The following is a 20032-nucleotide window of genomic DNA, read 5'->3' as shown; positions in this document are numbered from 1 at the left end:
TGATAAAATAAAAACTAAAATTTATTTAATTTATAAAAATATAATATTTCTTACTTAATAAAAAATATTTTAAAATAAATCCTCTTTTAGCTAAAATTAATATCTATTAACACTAATAGTGTAAGTAATTATACCAAATTTTATTTATTGATTTTGTAAAGTATTTATGGTATAGATTTATTCCATAAACACACATATTCTCTTATCTCAATATTAATTATTTGCTTAAACATATCAAATATATTTTTTTAATATTAACTTGATAGTTTATTTTTCTATATCTTACGCAAGAGATTAAATTTAATTTAAGGGTAAATGGCATTATTAAGCCAGCTTGCATCATAATTTACGTGATTAAGCCAAACGAAAAAATGAGAAATGGATCAACTAAAAGCATGTCTCTATATAATTTGAATCAAACCTATTTGTTCATACCTTGGGTCGAGCTATGCGACCCGGGCTGATTGAAGACAAAAGCGACTGACTTCTTCAGGTTGGGTCGCCCCGACCTCTCCTTTAAAGAGTTCGGCCAAATCGCTATAAGAGGCCCAAGCAGGCCCAAACAAAGGGACACAGCCCAATCTAAAGGTAGCCAAAGCCTAGAAAGATAAAGGCGGTTCCCCTTAAAGATAAGATGATTTCACTCAAAGATAAGATAAGATAACTAACTTATCTCAAAGAAAGGTCACTCTCCGCTACTATAAATAGACTAGAGCATCCAGGTATAACTCATACTCTGATTCTACACAAAATACCTGCTCAAAGCCCATGCTAACTTAAGCATCGGAGTCTCTTGCAGGTACCACCACCCTCCGGTGATCAAGGATCAGCAGCACCACCAGATTCAACAAGTCGGACACGACAGCTCCGGCCACCGTAGCAGATCTCATCCGAGATCGACCTTCAGTTTCAGGTAACCCTCGGAACATTGGCGCCGTTGCCGGGGACCTGGAAGTCATTCCATCATCATGGCAGACAACCTTGACAACGACCACAACTCTGATTTGGAAAACAAAACGCCGCATAAGAACGCGAACATCACACCAAAAGATACATCTCAACCAAATGGAGATAAGCATTCGCCAAATACAAAAATCCTGGATGCCCTACAAGCTCAACAGGATCGTCTCAAACAGCTCAAAAAAGAGGCTGAGCATTAACGAGAAGCCGAGAGGGACCTCCGAAGAGAAACTAGACGACGCCGAGAGCTAGAGAACAAGCTCTTAAAGCTCGAGGCTGATCTCAAGGCTAAAACCGTTCAGTCCAATTACGATGATAGCTCCGACAAGGACCAAGATTCCTTCACCAAAGAGATCATGAAAGCTAAAGTTCAAAGGATTTTAAAGCTCCCGACATGACCTCATACGACGGTACCTCTGATCCAAGCCATCATCTCAGCAATTTCAGAAGCAGAATGTATCTCACTGATGCCTCGGACGCTATTCGATGCAAAGCCTTTCCGACTACCCTAACAAAGACAGCAATAAAGTGGTTCGACAGTTTACCTCCTAGATCCATCACAAGTTTTGACGACTTAGCCAAATTCCTTGCCAGATTCTCCATCTAGAAGGACAAAGCCAAACACGTCCCAAGCCTATTAGGGATCAAGCAAGGAGATCGGGAAAGTCTTCATAACTACATGGAAAGATTCAACAAAGCGTGTCTGGACATACAAAGTCTGCTAATAGAAGCAGCCATCATGGGTCTCATCAATGACCTGCAAGAAGGACCTTTTAGTCACTCCATATAAAAAAAGCACCCAACATCTCTGAACGAGGTACAAGAACGGGCAAAAAAGTATATTAACATGGAGGAGAATTCTCAATTAGGAGAATTCTCGATTAGAAGAAATCTCAAAACCTGGATTCTCCTACCCCTCTCGGGACAAGGATAAAGAGTCTAAGAAAAAAGAAGATCAACTCAGTGAGAAGCCTAGAAAATACCACAATTACACCCCTCTTCGGGTGTCTCTTGTGGATGTTTACTGAGAAATATGCAACATTGAGAAAATTTCACCACCCCGCCCAATCAAAAACAAAAAAGGAGGGGAAAGTCGGGCAGAGTAATGCGAATACCACCAAATTTACGGACATCCTACTAACGAGTGCTTCGACCTAAAAAATGTCATAGAGAAATTGGCAAGAGAAGGGCAACTAGATCGGTACTTAGCAAACAAAGTGGATGAACCAAGAAAAAGAAGAAGGGATGAAGAGGTCGGACAGGTTGAACGACCACCCCACACTCCCGAGAGACATGTTCAAATGATAAATGGAGGATTCGCAGGAGGAAAGGTCTCTAAATCATCTCGCAAAAGACACCTTAAAGAGGTATATTGTTCATACCCTGGGTCGAGCTATCCGACTTGGGATGATTGGCGACAAAACGACCGACCTCTTCAGGTCAGGCTATCCGACCTCTTCTCAAAGAGGTCGGCCAAATCGACAGGAAAGCCCAATAAAGGTCCCAAATAGAGGAACACGACCCAAATCCACAGGCCGTCCAAGCCTATAGAGATAAGGGCGGTTCCCTTGAAGATAAGCTGACCTCAACTCAAAGATAAAGATAAGATAAGATAACTAACTTATCTTATCTAGAAAAGGTCACTCTACAACCACTATAAATACACTGGAGCACCCAGGTATAACTCATACTCTGATTCTACAACAAACCTGCTTAATACCCGTGCTAACTTAAGCATCAGAGTCTCTTGAAGGTACCCCCCACCCTCCGGTGATCAAAGATCAGAAGTGAAGCCAGTCCAACAAGACGGACACAACAACTCCGGCCGCCACCAGCCAGCCGGACACGTCATCTCCGACCAGTACAGAAGATCTCATCCGAGATCGGCCTACAGTTTCAGGTAACCCTCGGAACATTGGCGCCGTTGTCGGGGAACCTGGAAGTCATCCCATCATTATGGCAGACGACCATGACAACAACCATGATTCAGATCTAGAGGACAGAACGCCGCACAAAAATGCGGACGCTACACCAAAAGATACTCCGGAATCTAACGGAGACAAAAACTCATCACATCCGGGAGTAATAGAAGCACTTCAAGATCGTCTAAAGCAACTTGAAAAAGAAAGCCAGCATCAACGAGAAGTTGGCAAGGATCTACAAAGAGAGGTAAGGAGACGTCGAGAGCTAGAAGATAAAATCCTACAACTCGAAGTCAATCTCAAAGAAAAGGCTACCCGAACCACCCCTGAGGACAATTCACGCAAAGATCAAGATCCATTCACTAGGGACATCATGAAAACTAAAATTCCTAAGGATTTCAAACTCCTGGATATGACTCTGTATGATGGCACTACAGATCCCAACCATCACCTCAGCAACTTCAGAAGCAGAATGTACCTCACCGACGCCTCGGACGCTGTTCGCTGCAAAGCTTTTCCAACGACCCTCACGAAGACAGCAATTAGATGGTTCGACAACTTACCTCCTAAGTCTATCTCAAGCTTTAACGACCTAGCCAAAAAATTTCTGGCCAGATTCTCCATCCAAAAAGACAAGGCCAAGCACGCCCCCAGTCTACTAGGAATCAAGCAAGGAGATCGGGAAAGTCTTCGCAACTACATTGAGAGATTCAACAAAACATGCCTAAACATACAAAGCTTGCCAACAGAGGCCGCCATCATGGGCCTCATCAATGGCCTACGAGAGGGACCTTTCAGCCAATCTATATCGAAGAAATATCCCACATCTCTGAATGAGGTGCAGGAGCGAGCAGAAAAATATATCAACATGGAAGAAAACTCTCAGTTGGGAGAAACCTCAAAATCCGGATTCTCCTACCGAGACAAAGATAAAGAATCCAAAAAGAAGGAAGATCGACAAGGGGAGAAAATTAAAAAATATCATAATTACACCCCTCTTAGGGTATCCCTGGTAGATGTCTACAAAGAAGTCTGCCACACGGAAAAGATACCCCCAGCTCGACCACTCAAAGATAAAAGAGGAGGAGGAAATCGGAACGAATACTGTGAATATCACCGAGTCCGAGGGCATTCCATCAACGAATGCTTCTACTTAAAAAACATCATAGAAAAATTGGTAAGAGAAGGAAAACTAGATCGGTTTCTGGCTATCCGAGATGATGATCAAAGAAAGAGAAGAAGGGATGAAGACGTCGGATGAATCGAACGATCACCTCGTACACCAGAAAGACATGTCCATATGATACACGGAGGATTTGCAGGAGGAGGAATCTCCAAATCATCCCGCAAAAGATATCTCAAAGAAGTATATCATGTTGAAGGAAAGGAGGAAGCTCCCGACATTCCTGCAATCACATTCACCAAAGAAGATGCATCCGGTATCATCTCAGGACACGACGACCCCATGGTCATCACCATCATACTGGCAAACGCCAATCTCCACCACATATTAATAGAACAAGGGAGCTCCACTGACATCTTATTCAAAACTGCCTTCGACAAGCTCGGCTTAGAAGAAAAGGAGCTTAGAGCATACCCTAACAGCCTGTTCGGACTGGGAGATACCCCAGTACAACCGCTGGGATACGTGTCACTACATACAACCTTCGGAAATGGGAACCAATCCAGAACACTCAAGATAGACTACATCGTGGTCGACGTGAGTTCAGCCTACAATGCCCTAATAGGTCGGACAACACTAAATCAAATCGGCGCAATAGTCTCAACTCCGCATCTATGCATGAAATTCTCAACTACAGAAGGGATAGCTACAATATAAGCAGATCAAAAGATAGCACGCCGCTGTTATAACGAAAGTCTAAACCTCAGAGGCAGAGGAGAAGAGTTCCATACAATTGAGCTCGGTGGAGTTCAGAGACGTGAAGAACTCCATCCACAACCCGAAGGAGAAATAGAGAAAGTTCAGATCAGGGATACCTCGGACAAAACAACTAATATTGGCACGATCCTGAAGGGAGACGCAAAAGAATTACTAGTACAGTTCTTACGCGATAATGTCAATCTCTTCGCATAGAAAACTGCAGACATGCCAGGCATAGACCCCAAGCTAATGAGTCACAAGTTGGCGGTCTATCCAGGATCTCGGTCGGTACAGCAAAGACGAAGAAAACTTGGGCCAGAACGATCCCAAGCTGTGGAAGAACAGGTACAAGCACTACTGGAGGCAGGATTCATAAGAGAAGTCAAGTATCCACTATGGCTAGCTAACGTCGTCTTGGTGAAAAAATCAAATGGGAAACGGCGAATGTGCACCGACTACACCGACCTCAACAAAGCCTGCCCAAAAGATTCTTACCCACTCCCAAGTATCGACGCTCTGGTAGATGCTTCATCCGGATATAGATACCTCTTGTTTATGGATGCATATTCCGGATACAACCAAATCCCCATGTATCCACCAGATCAAGAAAAGACCTCATTTTTGACGCCAAAAGTAAATTACTGCTACATTGTAATGCCTTTCGGTCTCAAAAATGCGGGAGCTACGTATCAAAGGCTAATGAATAAAGTCTTTTCAGATCATATCGGAAAAATCATGGAAGTCTACGTGGACGACATGTTAATAAAGACACAAAGTGAAGAGACATTATTGTCCGACCTGGCCCAAGTGTTCAACACTATAAGGAAGCATGACATGCGCCTCAATCCCGTAAAATGCACTTTTACAGTAGAAGCAGGCAAGTTCTTGGGTTTTATGCTCACACAAAGAGGAATTGAGGCAAATCTGGATAAATGCCAGGCCATACTCAACATGAAGAGCCCAACTTGTGTCAAAGAAGTACAACAACTCAACGGGAGATTGGCAGCCTTGTCCAGGTTCCTAGCGGGATCAGCGATAAGATCCCTTCCTTTCTATGCCACTCTAAGGAAAGGAAAGAACTTCGAATGGACAATAGAATGCGAGCAAGCCTTCCAGGATTTCAAAAGTTTCCTGGGATGACCACCTATCCTAACTCGACCACGAAAGGAAGAACCACTCATATTATACCTTGCGGTAGGAAGTCGGACAGTAGCCTCAGCACTAGTTCGAGAGGACGACAAAGGGCAACAACATGTATACTTCATTAGTAAAGCGCTGCAGGGATCCGAGTTGAACTACCAAAAAATAGAAAAGTTTGCATATGCTCTCATACTGACATCTCGACGACTACGCCCGTACTTCCAGGCTCGCACCATTAAGGTCTGGACCGACCAGCCCATAAAAGGGATACTGCAGAAAACAGATCTAGCAGGCAGAATTTTACAATGGGCAGTCGAGTTATCCGAGTTCGACCTCCAATATAAAGCTCGGACAACCATCAAATCACAATACTTGGCCGACTTCATTGCAGAATTCACAGATACCCTAGAAACCCCCACAGAATGGAATCTCTATGTGGACGGGTCTTCAAATAAGACTAGAAGCGGCGCAGGTGTGATAATAGAAAGCAACCAAAGAACCCAAGTTGAGCTTTCCCTCAAATTTGGGTTCCCGGCCTCAAACAACCAGGCAGAATATGAAGCGTTACTAGCTGGTTTGAAGCTGGCTAAGGAGGTTGGAGCTCAAAAACTCAACATCTTCAACGACTCACAAGTAGTCACCTCACAGATAACAGGGAGCTACCAAGCCAAAGATCCCACAATGAAAAAGTATTTGGATAAAACCAAGGAACAGCTCGGACAACTCGGGGAATATAAGATCTGCCACATACCCCGCGAACAAAATGCCCGAGCTGATGCATTCTCAAAGCTAGCCAGCACCAAACCAGGGGCAACAATAGAAGCCTCATCCAGGAAATGCTACAGAACCCGTCAATCTCGAAAGCGGAAAAAGTCTTAACTATAACAAGTCAGGATCAAGGATGGATGACCCCCATAATTAATTACCTCAAAAAAGAAACACTCCCCACAAATGAGAAGGAAGCAAAGAGGTTAAAATGGGAGGCTCAGTACTACACTATCATAAACAACACCCTATACAAAAGAGGTATTTCAATACCATTGTTAAAATGTGTGCCGACCTCTAGCACAAGGAAAGTTTTAGAGGAAGTACACAGCGGCATTTATGGCAATCATCTTAGGGCACAAGCTCTCACAAAAAAGGTACTTCGGGCGGGATTTTACTGGCCAACTCTACAAAAAGAAGCTACAGAATTTGTAAAGATATGTCCCCCATGCCAGAAACATGCCAACTTTCACATCGCCCCGCCAGAAGAGCTCATCAGCGTAACTTCGCCTTGGCCATTTGCAAAATTGGGACTCGATCTTCTCGGACCCTTTCTCCAGGGATTAGGACAAGTCAAATTCCTCATAGTCGGAGTAGACTATTTCACAAAGTTGATTAAGACAGAGCCCCTAGCCAACGCCACTGCTCAAAGAAGCCATAAATTCCTATATAGAAACATTGTCACGAGGTTCGGGATTCCATACTCCATTACCACAGACAATGGCACTCAATTCACAGATGTAGGCTTCAGGAAATTAGTAGCCGACTTGAACATAACGCACCAGTTCACCTCCGTCGAACATCCTCAAGCCAATGGGTAAGCCAAAGCTGCCAACAAAGTCATATTGGCTGGGTTGAAACATTGACTGCAAGATGCGAAGGGAGCTTGCGCTGAAGAACTTCCACAGGTCCTATGGGCATATCGAACTACGCCACATTCCACCACAAATGAATCACCGTTTCGATTAGCGTACGGAGTGGAGGCAATAATCCCAGTAGAGATCGAGGAAGGGTCGCCTAGAGTAGTCCACTACAATGAAGAAGCCAACTCTCAACTTCAAAGAGAAGAACTCGACCTACTTTCGGAAATCCAAGAAAGAGCTTGGATCAGGAAAGAAGCGCTAAAGCGCCGAATGGCTTCAAGATATAATCAAAAGGTAGTGCCAAGAGGTTTCACGGAGAATGATCTCATCCTAGCGCTAAAGCGCCGAATGGCTTCAAGATATAATCAAAAGGTAGTGCCAAGAGGTTTCACGGAGAATGATCTCATCCTAATCCGAAATGATATTCGAACAACTCGACCCGGAGAAGGAAAGTTGGCAGCAAACTGGAAAGGACCCTACCGAGTCATAGAAGTACTCGGGAAGGGCTACTACAGACTGTCCGAACTCGATGGACGAGAGCTTCCCAGATCGTGGCACGCCTGCAACCTAAGAAGGTACTATAGCTAGAGAAGGTAAAAGATCTCATCATAGGATGCACTCTTTTTTCTGAAAAGGTTTTTTAATGAGGCACCAAGTTGAGATCCAGATATTATCCGACTTAAAAGGATGAAAAACTCCAACATGTATATATTTGAACTTTCTTTTGAATAAAATATATTTTAGATATTCTACAAATTCTCAAGACGCATTAATCTGAAGCATTCATCGTCCGATTATAAAGCAACAGATCGGCAGAAAGTGAAAAACAGATTCACTGCACGATCACGATAAAATACCAATAAAGATGAAAACGCGATTCATCTAAAGATCGACCAAAGAAAGATAGAAACCACCTTCTACAAATCGGCAAAGATGAACACAGAATAATGCAAGAAGTTATCGAAAGTGATCCGAAAAAAGAACCTGACGAGGTCTTATGGATTGCTAAATAATAACTTAAAGACTGGCCGACATTGAGAAGTCGGACCAAGTCAACCCAAGTTATCAGTAAATCCCTGGAAAGAGGTCTGGCCAACCCTATAAAAGAGGAATTGCTATAACTTAGAAGAGATCGACGTGACGAAGTTGGTCTCCTACAAAAAACAAGTTATAAAAGTAATCCCTGAAAGAGACCTGACAAAGGTCCAAGAAAGAGGATTACAAAAAATAACTTAGAAGAGGATGACGTAAAGAAGTCGACCTCCTACAAACAACAAGTTATAAAAGTAATCCCTGAAAGAGACCTGACAAAGGTCCAAGAAAGAGGATTACAAAAAATAACTTAGAAGAGGACGACGTAAAGAAGTCGACCTCCTACAAACAACAAGTTATAAAAGTAATCCCTGAAAGAGACCTGACAACGGTCCAAGAAAGAGGATTACAAAATAACTCGGAAAAGAACGACGCAAAGAAGTCAGGCTCCCACAAATAAGTTATAAAAGTAGTCCCTGAAAGAGACCTGACAAGGGTCCAAGAAAGAGGATTACAAAAATAACTGGAAAGCGGACCAACGTGAAGAAATCGGTTACGGAGTGCTAGAAATAAATACAAGTAAAAGCGAGAAAACCAAAATACAAGTTGGACCCACATATCCACAACCTCAAAGGATCCAAGCTACAAGCAGTAAGTATAAGGCAATCCAAAGAGACCGAGCAGCAAGGCTCTAACACTTTCAAAACCCAGAAAGGTGTCAAGACAAGTGCAAACAAGCATAATATAAAATATTATAACAAGCTTCAAGGTCAAGCCCAAAAAGCTTGAAAGCTACTTGTTGTTTTTTCAAAATCAAAAGTTGTTAAACAAGCAACCAAAAGGAGTATCAACAGTCAGCATAATATTCAAGACTACAAAATAAAGAGTTTAAAAGCCCACAAGTCGGGCTATCCACACCAATATCCAAGAAAATTCAGCTAAGACTAGAAGACTTCTCGGCAGCATCAGTCGGAGGTGAAGGAGGGCGAGCCTGAAGAGGCACTGCATCCACTGTACTGTCGTCCCTATTTAGAATTTGACAATCGGGATCTAACTCCGGACGAACGATCCCAGCGGGAGGAGCTATAGAAGTCGACACTTTAGCAGCAGGCACAGGGGGAGGCCCGACGTCATCATCATCCTGGTCGTCCGGGACAATCTTACGAACCCTTACAACGTTGTCCAAGCTGAAGAGAGTAAGGTCAACCTCAAGAGCAAGAACTTGAACCTGCTCCTTTAAATTATCATAAGCAGCATTTACGCTGCCGACAAGATGACCTTGGAGCTCGGAGTAGTCAACTCGGGTAGACTCCAACTCCTCCCTCAGACGTATTACCTCCCGATAAGATGTGACGTAACTGTCCTTATGCCTCAAAGCAGTGTCCTCGGCCAACCTCACAGAGGCTGCCAGGGCAAGAGAGCTAGCCTTTTCGTTCTCCAGATCCTTCTCCAGTTTGGCTACTTTCACCTCAAGATCCTCCTTCAAGCCCTTCATCCGATCAAACTCTTGTTTGGCCTCCTCCATGAAGGCTTTAGTGGCATGAAGAGGAAGATTTTGAGCAGTCCGATACAGGGCAGCCCCCATATAGGCCATCTTGATGCTATTCCGAGTTATGAAGTCCAAATGGCGAAGGAGAGAGGCGTCGTCAGTAGGGACGACACCATAAGGACCGATCTGCTGGTCAACAAACTCCACCGTGTCAAAGTCAGGAGCGTCAAGGTTAAAAGGCTCAATTGTTTTTTGTTTTTTGTTGGGAGGAGCACCAGAAGTAACAACAGAAGCCTGTGGAGGGTCAACCAGATGAACTCGATGAGTGGGGATCACCTTCTTCGGCCCAGGAGAACTCGGCACGGGCGGCTTCATTGGAACTTGAGAAGATCCTTCTCCCGCCACCTTGGCTGAGATATTTTGAGCAGCAGCAGCCTTCTTTGCGTTTTTGTAGGCCTTCATAGAATCATTATTTTTCGACATCTCTGAAAACACAGAATCAACAAAAGTGATGAGTTACAATCCAGAAGAAGCAAAACTAAGAAACAAGTATAGAAACAAGTCGGACAGTACCCAAAGCAATTCGAACCAAAGACGGGTCACTCAAAAACTTTTTTATATCAAGATGGGGTGATTTCCCCCATAAATCTTCAAGAACAACTACAAAAGCTCATTCAACCTCGTCAAGCATCTCCCATCTATAGCGAGACACTCTCACATTCTTTTGCCATTCTAGAGGAAAGGCAGGCTCATCATTTTCATTAAGAAAAAAGGGGCGGGCCCCCTCAACAGCACGGACTCGGAAGAAATAATTCTTAAAATCTTTAAAAGACTCATCATACATGGCAAAAACTTTATGCCCCTGGGCCGACCTGAAAGAAACCCAGGAAGCTTTCTTTTTGGAAGACTCTCTGGGGTTGGCAGAAACAAAAAGATAGAGAAAAAGAGTCTGAGAAGGTGTTATGCCTAACTCTTGGCAAAGCAGCTGGAAAATCTTGATAAAACCCCAGGAATTCGGATGAAGCTGAGATGGGGCAATATTACAAGACCACAACAAATCGGTGTAACACCCTAACTTTTAGCACGTCATGATCGTACCAAAAGTAAGGCGTTATGGACTTGATTTCTTTTATTATAAATTTACTATTGAGCCTTTACGTCGATATCGCGTTTCAGTTTTTAAGAAAATTTCAGAAAAAGATTTTAGTAATTAAATTCACATAACAAAAGATCTTCAAATAATAATAATCACATAATTACTAATAATAATAGATGTTATACGATTAGATTCAATGTAAAACTCAAATACAATACCTATCCCTTTGGATAAAATAAAAACCCTAAAGCAACAAGGACGAGGGAACTCTATAAAAACAAAGGAATCACAAGTAAATATACTAATCGTCTGCCGCTTCTTACTGAATCTCCGAACCTGTGTCACTGAAAGGGTGGAAGATTTGGGTTGAGAACAAATCACACGTTCTCAGTAGGGAATGGGAATGCCGTAAAAGTAATGGAATAAAATGCAAATAATTAACTTTACTCAATAAAACTTTATTTTTATCGAACCCTTTGAAAATACTCTTGTTCTACTTTAGCTAACAAATTACCTCTTTTTAAAAAAAAATCTCTAAACTCAAATCAAATTTTAAATATAAAAACTAGTCACATTTTCTGTCTCTCAGCCACATAGTTAATCCTCAGTCAAATGTCAACTCGTAATCACTTTAATACACTCACAAACAAGTAGTGCAAGCAAGAGATTCAATTCAATGTACAAGCAAGTCACAACAAGACAAACAGTACAATCACAAAGTAATAAGACAAGCAAGCGCAATCAAATGCAAATGTGTAAACAACATGATGCATGTCTATCCCTAACGCAGGCCATGAGCTCATGTGTCGGTTGCCTACCCGCTCCCGACATTACTCAGGCACAAGTCCCAGGTATGGCTTTCCAGATGCATCAGTGTGCTTACAAGTCGTACGGCCAGGCCGCATACAGTGTGACTTTTCAAATCAATAAGCGTACATCTAGAAAACAGTTCTCAGTGTGTGGGCGTCCCCACTTTACATTTGGCACTAAGGCCCAAACAATATCACATCTACTCTCCTGTGGCAGACATTTCATTAATTAATATATTCTTTAAATCCTTGTTCTCTGCTCTCCTGTGGCAGAGATTCCTTTTCTTAATAAACCGAGCTCAAATCTTTACTTAAAACAAAATCTCTCCTTAAAAGATTGGGTTTAAAACATTATATTTTTCTTAATAAATCAAACTTTAAAATAGAATAAATCTTTTCTTAACTAAATATATTTTAAATAATTTAATTTTCCAAAACCAAATCTTTTAAAATAACTTTTCAAATAAAACCTCAGATTTTATAAAATTTCGGCGGCATTTTCTCTAAAATTCGATCTAAACCACCTTTACGGGTTCCCTATTCCTCAACAATTCACCAGCCTTTTTCTCAACAATTCTCAAATCAGCGAAATTCTTAATAATCAGAAAACAGTCACATTCACAGCAATAATCCATACTCAATAACATTACTATTATTAATATATATATATATATTTGCAATTATTCAATTAATTTTGTAGGCATTCTAAATTAAAAACGTTTATCTTTAAAAATAAATCCCCTACCTTCGTACGTAATCGAAATACTCGAAATTCCGAAGAAACTTTCTGACCGAGCTGCTGAAAGGAAAAACGTCCGGAATCCTCTGTGCCTCGTAGAACTCCAGTTGGCCAAGCTCAAGGGGGTAGGAGAGCTACGTCACCGTCGACTTCCACCGGACAAAAGTAAAACCAACACGTAAAGGAGGAAGATATGAACACTTTTACCGGATTAGATTTTTTTTATTGGAGTTACGGATCGCAAGAAATCGAGGCCGAAAAGTTAGAGGGTTTTACAGTTCTCTCATAAAGCTTCGGTGTCTCTCTCTGTTCTTTCTTTCTAGCTTTACTAGAAAATGAGGCATGCAAGGCCAGTTTAGAACTAATGATCATGTTTAGGGGAAAATGTTACACAACTCATGGGTTTAGGTGTCATAATCTTATATATACATATGCATGATGATCTTATAATCTTGCACACGTATATATGCATGAAATTAAAACACGTTTCATTTCTTTCCTTCTCCCAAATGGCTTCGGCCACTTTTTTCTCTTTTCTCTTTTTTTTTTAAACTTTAATAATAATAATAATAATAATAATAATAATATAAACAACATGATGCATGTCTATCCCTAACGCAGGCCATGAGCTCATGTGTCGGTTGCCTACCCGCTCCCGACATTACTCAGGCACAAGTCCCAGGTATGGCTTTCCAGATGCATCAGTGTGCTTACAAGTCGTACGGCCAGGCCGCATACAGTGTGACTTTTCAAATCAATAAGCGTACATCTAGAAAACAGTTCTCAGTGTGTGGGCGTCCCCACTTTACATTTGGCACTAAGGCCCAAACAATATCACATCTACTCTCCTGTGGCAGACATTTCATTAATTAATATATTCTTTAAATCCTTGTTCTCTGCTCTCCTGTGGCAGAGATTCCTTTTTCTTACATCCTACCCCACTTATAAAAATTTTCGTTCTCTAAAATTGATATAAGATAGAAAAAGTTTGCATCAACTTCACTTTCAAAATGTCAAAAAAAGAAAGAAAAAGATTTGGCATGTCCAGTTCATGTAAAGGAAATTATATCTTATAAATGACAAGATATGGTCGGGAGTTATTCAAAACATATCTCAAGATGGAAGTTCGAAACAAAAATTTCTCTGCAAGCAAGCAAGGAAGAGATGACTTCAAACTACTTTAGCACGAATAAGGAGTATACGTTTTCCTAAAACTTTACTTCTAACGTTCTCAAACCCCATGATTCACGTTAACTATTACTTCTATCTCGTCTATGATAATCCATTAGTGTTTCCATATACATGAATCATTAGTATTAAGTTGACCAGACCTAATACCATGAGAGATGCAACAGTTGACTAACAGAATTAATCAATAGACAATCATGCATTTGAAACTCAAACTCTTGTCAGTGGGACAAGTCCTACTGCATGACAGATACTCAGTGTATGCAGTAAAGCATAGTCAGTCCATTCCCAAGGCTCTAACGGGAACGAACTGCTCTGATACCATAATGTAACACCCTAACTTTTAGCACGTCATGATCGTACCAAAAGTAAGGCGTTATGGACCTGATTTCCTTTATTATAAATTTACTATTGAGCCTTTACGTCGATATCGCGTTTCAGTTTTTAAGAAAATTTCAGAAATAGATTTTAGTAATTAAATTCACATAACAAAAGATCTTCAAATAATAATAATCACATAATTACTAATAATAATAGATGTTATACGATTAAATTCAATGTAAAACTCAAATACAATACCTATCCCTCTGGATAAAATAAAAACCCTAAAGCAACAACGACGAGGGAACTCTATAAAAACAATAGGAATCACAAGTAAATCTACTAATCGTCTGCCGCTTCTTACTGAATCTCCGAACCTGTGTCACTGAAAGGGTGGAAGATTTGGGGTGAGAACAAATCACACGTTCTCAGTAGGGAATGGGAATGCCGTAAAAGTAATGGAATAAAATGCAAATAATTAACTTTACTCAATAAAACTTTATTTTTATCGAACCCTTTGAAAATACTCTTGTTCTACTTTAGCTAACAAATTACCTCTTTTTAAAAAAAAATTTCTAAACTCAAATCAAATTTTAAATATAAAAACTAGTCACATTTTCTCTCAGCCACATAGTTAATCCTCAGTCAAATGTCAACTCGTAATCACTTTAATACACTCACAAACAAGTAGTGCAAGCAAGAGATTCAATTCAATGTACAACCAAGTCACAACAAGACAAACAGTACAATCACAAAGTAATAAGACAAGCAAGCACAATCAAATGCAAATGTGCAAACAACATGATGCATGTCTATCCCTAACGCAGGCCATGAGCTCATGTGTCGGTTGCCTACCCGCTCCCGACATTACCCAAGCACAAGTCCCAGGTATGGCTTTCTAGATGCATCAGTGTGCTTACAAGTCGTACGGCCAGGCCGCATACAGTGTGACTTTCCAAATCAATAAGCGTACATCTGGAAAACAGTTCTCAGTGTGTGGGCGTCCCCACTTTACATTTGGCACTAAGGCCCAAACAATATCACATCTGCTCTCCTGTGGCAGACATTTCATTAATTAATATATTCTTTAAATCCTTGTTCTCTGCTCTCCTGTGGCAGAGATTCCTTTTCTTAATAAACTGAGCTCAAATCTTTACTTAAAACAAAATCTCTCCTTAAAAGATTGGGTTTAAAACATTATATTTTTCTTAATAAATCAAACTTTAAAATAGAATAAATCTTTTCTTAACTAGATATATTTTAAATAATTTAATTTTCCAAAACCAAATCTTTTAAAATAACTTTTCAAATAAAACCTCAGATTTTATAAAATTTCGGCGGCATTTTCTCTAAAATTCGGTCTAAACCACCCTTATGGGTTCCCTATTCCTCAACAATTCACCAGCCTTTTTCTCAACAATTCTCAAATCAGCGAAATTCTTAATAATCAGAAAACAGTCACATTCACAGCAATAATCCATACTCAATAACATTACTATTATATATATATATATATTTGCAATTATTCAATTAATTTTGTAGGCATTCTAAATTAAAAACGTTTATCTTTAAAAATAAATCTCCTACCTTCATACGTAATCGAAATACTCGAAATTCCGAAGAAACTTTCTGACCGAGCTGCTGAAAGGAAAAACGTCCGGAATCCTCTGTGCCTCGTAGAACTCCAGTTGGCCAAGCTCAAGGGGTAGGAGAGCTACGTCACCGTCGACTTCCACCGGACAAAAATAACGCCAACACGTAAAGGAGGAAGATACGAACACTTTTACCGGATTAGATTTTTTTATTGGAGTTACGGATCGCAAGAAATCGAGGCCGAAATGTTAGAGGGTTTTACGGTTCTCTCATAAAGCTTCGGTCTCTCTCTGTTCTTTCTTTCTAGCTTTACTAGAAAATGAGGCATGCAAGGCCAGTTTAGAACTAATGATCATGTTTAGGGGAAAATGTTACACAACTCATGGGTTTAGGTGTCATAATCTTATATATACATATGCATGATGATCTTATAATCTTACACACGTATATATGCATGAAATTAAAACACGTTTCATTTCTTTCCTTCTCCCAAATGGCTTCGGCCACTTTTTTCTCTTTTCTCTTTTACCGAAGTAGGAAAACAAACCCTCTCATCAGAGTCGGGCACTACAAGCTCATAATCCCTCTTCCGGGCGCTGCTACCATAAATCCTATGACGTTTTCTCAGCTCTACATAAAAATCAGCGTCCACCACAGAGACACACATCAAGACAAGGGAGTCCATCCAATCAGATATCCCCTCGGGAACTTTAGAAGACATATCTACAATGTTATTGCGAGAAGACATGAGGCCAACTAATCCTACAATAAGAAAAGAAGATGGGATTACTAAAAAACATCTCAGGCGAGGGGTAAAATAACTCGGCTAATATACAGAAGAACAAACAGAAAAGAAAAAACCCAAGACTCAAACCAAAGTCCTGGAGCATCCTTTGGAGGCAGTAACAAAGCAAGGTTTTAGGAAAAATCCACAGCTTATGTCCCGGCATCTCTCAAACAAGAAAAGATTTCAAATAACGGACATTTCAGAAAAGAAAGTCAGAACACAAAAAGTCACTATCTTTTTACAGTCTATCAGCAAAAAGCATCGCTAAACATCAAACATGCCAAGCGGAAATCGTCAAAGGTGCAACCTTTTCTCAAAATCAAACAAAAACCAAAACAAATATCACAGCAAACAGGGAAAGCTATCAACAGGGCAAAAAATCAAGGAGCAATCTTCGATTAAATGAGTAAAGATGCAGTTTTTCTGGGTATCGGACAGAGGCGACAGTAGAACATGCAAAGCCCTAGAAGCATCAAACAACAGGAAAGGCGAAAAGGTTCATGCAAAGGACGAAGAAACTCTCAGAACACATATTACAACAGCAAGCAGGCGCGACAAAAAAAAGAAAGATCCAAACTTTCTCTAAGCAAAATCAAAACTTCACCACAAAACTAAAGACAAAGCAACAAAGACGAGAAGAAATTATAAATGGAACCAACCTGGGAAAAAGCAGAGCCTCAGAAGGGTTGAAGATGGAAAGACAAAATCGCCGGATCGCTGAATGATGCCGCAAAGGCAAAATGTAGGTGAGAAGCAGAAGGTGAGAGAACGAAGGAAGAAGTTACAAAGAAAGATGAAGGAGAGAAACCGTTTTCTGAGTGTAGAAATTCAAAATAAAGCCAAAGGAAACGGGGCAATTAATACCAATTAATGAAGGTATTAAACCCTCGCACATTCCCAAGAACAAAGCGCTAATATAAAAGCGCGCGCTTTTTGAAGAAAAATGTTCCACATTCAAAAAGGTTCTACAAAGGAAGGAATTGACTAAATGCTTGAGTTCGGCTTCACTAGAGAAGGACCGAAGTCAAGGACTCGACCTCAAAAAAGAAGACCGAGCTCAAGCAGGGGCACTGTTCATACCCTGGGTCGAGCTATCCGACCTGGGATGATTGGCGAAAAAACGACCGACCTCTTCAGGTCAGGCTATCCGACCTCTTCTCAAAAAGGTCGGTCAAATCGACAGGAAAGCCCAATAAAGGGCCCAAATAGAGGAACACGACCCAAATCTATAGGCCGTCCAAGCCTATAGAGATAAGGGCGGTTCCGTTGAAGATAAGCTGACCTCAACTCAAAGATAAAGATAAGATAAGATAACTAACTTATCTTATCTAGAAAAGGTCACTCTACAACCACTATAAATACACTGGAGCACCCAGGTATAACTCATACTCTGATTCTACAACAAACCTGCTTAATACCCGTGCTAACTTAAGTATCGGAGTCTCTTGCAGGTACCCCCCACCCTCCGGTGATCAAGGATCAGAAGTGAAGTCAGTCCAATAAGATGGACACAGCAGCTCCAGCCGCCACCAGCCAGCCGGACACATCATCTCCGACCAGTACAGAAGATCTCATCCGAGATCGGCCTACAGTTTCAGGTAACCCTCGGAACATATATCATGTCAGGGAAGGAGAGAGGTCATCCGACCTCCCCACTATTACCTTTACCCAAGAAGATGCAACAGGCATCATCCCAGGACATGATGATCCCATGGTCATTACTATTATATTGGCCAACGCTAATCTCCACAAAACACTGGTAGACCAAGGAAGCTCCGCGGATATCTTGTTTAAATCCACCTTCGACAAACTCGTTTTGCAAGATAAAGAGCTCAGAGCATATCCGAATAGCTTGTTCAGACTGGGAGACACTCCAATCCAACCACTTGGATATATCTCACTACACACAACCTTTAGAAAGGGAACCCGGTCAAGGACACTCAACATAGACTACATCGTAGTCGACGTGAGCTCAGCTTACAATGCCCTAATAGGTCGGACAACACTGAACCAGCTCGCCACAGTGGTTTCGACTCGACATCTGTGCATGAAGTTCCCAACTTCGGAAGGGATCGCCACGATAAAAAGAGACCAAAAAATCGCGCGACGATGTTACAATGAAAGTCTGAACCTTAAAGGCAACCCCAAAGGAGAGAAAATCAACACTATCGAACTCGGGGGAGTTCGAGCTTGCGAGGAACTTCGTTCACAACCTGAAGGCGAGACTGAAGAAGTCCATATCGGCGATGCCCGGGATAAGACAACAAATGTCGGGGCAACCTTAAAGGGAGAGTTAAAGGAGCCTCTGATACAGTTCCTGAAGGATAATGCCGACCTCTTTGCATGGAAGGCCGCAGACATGCCGGGAATAGATCCCAAACTAATGTGCCACAAACTAGCGGTATACCCAGGATCTCGGCCAGTGCAGCAGAAACGTAGGAAACTCGGACTGAAAAGGTCCTAAGCTGTGGAAGAGCAGGTACAAGCCTTACTGGAGGCAGGATTTATAAGGGAGGTCAAGTACCCACTATGGCTAGCCAACGTTGTCTTGGTAAAAAAGTCAAATGGGAAGTGGCGGATGTGCATTGACTACACCGATCTCAATAAAGCCTGCCCAAAAGATCCCTACCCACTCCCAAGTATAAGCACTCTAGTGGATGCCTCTTCCGGATACAAGTACCTCTCCTTCATGGATGCTTATTCAGGATACAATCAAATCCCGATGTATCCACCCGACCAAGAAAAGACCTCGTTCCTAACCCTAAAGCAAATTACTGCTATATCGTCATGCCATTCGAGCTCAAAAATGCAGGAGCTACCTACCAAAGATTGATGAACAAAGTCTTTGCAGACCATATTGGAAAACTAATGGAGATTTACGTAGACGATATGCTGGTAAAAACACAAAGTGAGGAATCCTTGTTGCCCAACCTCACCAAAGTGTTCGACACCATCAGAAAGCATGGTATGCGACTTAATCCCGCAAAATGCACCTTTGCGGTAGAAGCTGGCAAATTCTTGGGTTTCATGCTCACGCAAAGAGGAATTGAGGCGAACCCAGATAAATGCTGAGCTATACTCGACATGAAAAGTCTGACCTGCGTCAAAGAGGTACAACAGCTCAATGGAAGACTGGCAGCCCTGTCCAAGTTTCTAGCCGGGTCAGCCATAAAATCTCTCCCTTTTTATGCCACATTAAGGAAAGGAAAGAGGTTTGAATGGACCACAGAGTACGATCAAGCCTTCCAAGATTTTAAAAAATTCTTGGGGCAACCACCCATTCTTACCCGACCACGGGAAGGAGAAGCACTCATATTATACCTCGCAGTAGGAAATCGGGCAATAGCCTCAGCACTAGTCAGAGAAGACGAAAGTGGGCAACAACTCATCTACTTCATCAGCAAAGCTCTACAAGGGGCCGAGCTAAACTATCAAAAGATAGAAAA

The sequence above is a fragment of the Arachis ipaensis genome, chromosome B01 (assembly GCF_000816755.2).
Source record: "Arachis ipaensis cultivar K30076 chromosome B01, Araip1.1, whole genome shotgun sequence".
NCBI lineage: Eukaryota > Viridiplantae > Streptophyta > Magnoliopsida > Fabales > Fabaceae > Arachis > Arachis ipaensis.
Note: the sequence above shows the minus strand (reverse complement) of the source record.